We start from the raw sequence: 1608 nt of genomic DNA on the forward strand, positions 1-1608 counted from the left end.
AGTTTGATAGCATTTTCTTTTGCTAATTATTTGTTTAGTCTAATTATTGTTTAGCATGTTAAGTTTTGTCCTGTTAATATTTTGTTTTTATGAGAACCCTGGGTTATATAGGTAGAAGGATAGGTGTAAGACCTTGATGCACCTGGGTGGGCCTATGTTGTTGTTGTTTTTTACCAGAGCAGGAGAGGTATGCAGGATTCCCTTGTTCTTTGTTTGCTTGCTTGATTTTAGGAAAAATAAACCATGAAAACCAAAGGAACTTTGAATGGACATTGAACAATTGAACAATACAAGCCCATGGTGCAGCAGTGGCTCTTTGATTTGCATTTTGAAGTTTGCTGATGAAGGTTCTCAGCCATTCAGGTCGTGGTAATGCTAAATGATGTATCGTAGGCAACTGGACATGTTTCAGTTTCTTGAAGACTTTTCACCTCTCATCCAAGAAGCTGAAGTCACATCTTCTTCCTCAAAAACTTTAGTCATGATGAAACCATAACCAGGATTTATGCAATATCTCAACTGCTCACACCCAATAAGTTGCTCATACAGAGGCACAACACTTCTGATAATCCTGCTGTCAGTATGTCACTTGTTTTTTCTGCCAAGATGTTGCTTACATCCACCTCATGAATTGTAGCTTTGTGTACAGTATTCACCATTTAATTGTATCATATACTGTGTTATTATCATCAGTTATATGAGGATGTGCCAATATCCATTATTAAGCTGAACAGAATAAGTAGAGTAGCACACCAGGTACAAAAAGTGAAACTCGATTCTGGATTCTTTGGGCCATGAAGTCGGTATGACTAGAGGCACCTTTGGTAACAATTACAGCCTTGAGTCTTTGTGGAAAGGTCTGTAACCAGATGTGCTTACTTCAGCTTTTCCCCATTCCTCTTTGCAAAACTGTGAGCGCTCAGTCAAGCTGCCGAGGACAGCAATCTTTAAATCACACCATAAATTCTGGTTTCGATAGAGATCTAGACTCTGACTTGACCACACCAGGACATGAACATTGTCGGTTCTCAGCCAGTATTGTTACAAATCGCATCAGGAGTGTTTGACTTAATTTCAACCTGAACCTCCACAAGCCTCCTATGGCCTGCAAAGCAACTCCAGAATATGATGCTGTCATCACAAGCACCTCATGGTGGTGATGGTGTAGTCTCATCAGACCATAAAACCTTCTCTCTCTTTCCTAAGTGCTGTATCGTAACTTCAGTTTCTTGAAGACGTTTCACCTCTCATCCAAGAGGCTTCTTCAGTTCTAACTAACTGGAGGGGAGTTGTAGGCTTTTAAACTCTGTGTGGGAGTGTCCTTATAGAGTTAAGGACACGTGTGAGCTCTGAGTTTCAGAGACGTTAGGGCCACTTGTGGGTCGTTGACCCAACCGGCCTTCATGTGGGTTTCTAAGGCTAGGTGAGCCCAGGTGTGAATGGTTGTTAAGCTGTCTGGTGAGGGAACTCAGTGCTGCATTGTAGGTGGATGATTTTGAAGTTTGATTAAAAGTTTGATTTAGATTTTCTGACAAATGGCCCCTACACACCTGAAACACTTGGCAAACTGCTTCTTATAACACTACAAGATTATTTACTCTGTAAGAC

The sequence above is a fragment of the Pagrus pagrus genome (genome assembly GCF_965226575.1).
Source record: "Pagrus pagrus genome assembly, chromosome: 12".
NCBI lineage: Eukaryota > Metazoa > Chordata > Actinopteri > Spariformes > Sparidae > Pagrus > Pagrus pagrus.